At 38.9% G+C, this 1413-nt stretch overlaps 1 protein-coding gene across 11 annotated transcripts in view; it reads right to left on the reverse strand.

The window, feature by feature from the left end:
• The window catches only part of LOC108749946 (glutamate-gated chloride channel), an 80425-nt gene that overhangs the window by 20090 nt on the left and 58922 nt on the right, over positions 1-1413 (reverse strand). The window lies entirely within an intron of this gene.

Raw genomic sequence — 1413 nt, forward strand, 5'->3', positions numbered from 1 at the left:
GAAGGGGGGGGGGAGAAAAAAATCATCGGAGAGAAAGAAATCGTACCGAATCCCGGATTATTGTGTAAGAACGGGACTACGTCGGAAACAAGAAAAATCAGCTCTGTCTCGGAGCAATTTAATATATGGAAATATAATTCCGCGGTATAATTAAGTTCCGACGAGTATTATAATGGAAATTTATGCATTATTTTTACTGTTATCTGATTCTTATACAATTATAAACGTAGTTGCTTCGATCGCGGCAATTTATTTCTCTCTGCAGCCCTCACACTTTCTTCACCAGAGGGATGCAGCTTATTCCGCGGATAAATCAAATTAACGATCTGCGCATGTGGTTAGATTAATTATCCGCTGCATAATTAGCTATGTATGTCAGCGAGTTAGTATCGCATTGCTTCATTACTTCCCTTCGTTCTCATACGATCTAAATTTCGCGAGGATGCAGAAGCGCGTTTGATAGTCTACGGTTTAATATCGACCAATAGGCGAAGTAAGGCGGTAAAGAGCGCGTCGTGCTATTCGTAAGTCTCAACTCATTCATAGACATACAGAATAGATACTTGCTTAACGTAGAGAACATGACGGTAGGTGGAGATACAAAAGAGCCACGAGAGAGCGGGCCTCAAGATACGCAACGGGTGTTTTGTTGTTTAGCACGAAGAGGAGAAGAGAGACACAAAGAAGTAGATTGAAAAATGTGTCGTCTATACATCGTGAGATCAAAAAGGGCATTAGAAGGATACTATACAGCGACTTAATGATAACAAATTAATTAACTGTATGTGTGTGTGGGTATGTGTGTGGGTGTGTGTGTGTGTGTGTATGTGTGTGCGTGTGTGCGTGCGTGTGTGTGCACAGGCATTTCCCATCGATGTCGGAAGATACTCCAATTTTTCCCTGGTATTCGCTTTCAACGCCAAATAATTTCCACAATCGAACCTCGAGTGAAATCTTTGCTCATGTAAGAATCGAAGTCGAGTTCAAAGCTCGTTTTCAGCACTGAGAAAAAAGTACAGTCAATTTCAACAAAATTCACATTTAGTTGAATATCGTCAACTAAATTTTATTAAATATAAAGACACATTTTTATTTAATAATACGAGACCACATTAATTCGATCCAATCATTCTTTTTACCGTTAACAAATATTGATTTACCGTTCATTTAAATGTTAAGCTGGCAGTACATATTGAATTAAATATTTATTAAAATTGACTATATCTTTTACCTCAGCGAGAGTGAATAAATTCGCTTCTATTATCGCAGTCTACTTTTAGGGGATGAATACAGCAATTTTCTCGAATCACAGCTACTTCGAAAGACGGAGAATACGGATCGGGCTATCCACCGGTAGCGATGGGATCCCCTGTGTCTCGTGATTTCGTATATCAGTAATGTAATCGTTATACA

Source organism: Trachymyrmex septentrionalis, unplaced genomic scaffold (genome assembly GCF_001594115.1).
Source record: "Trachymyrmex septentrionalis isolate Tsep2-gDNA-1 unplaced genomic scaffold, Tsep1.0 scaffold32, whole genome shotgun sequence".
Classification (NCBI taxonomy): domain Eukaryota; kingdom Metazoa; phylum Arthropoda; class Insecta; order Hymenoptera; family Formicidae; genus Trachymyrmex; species Trachymyrmex septentrionalis.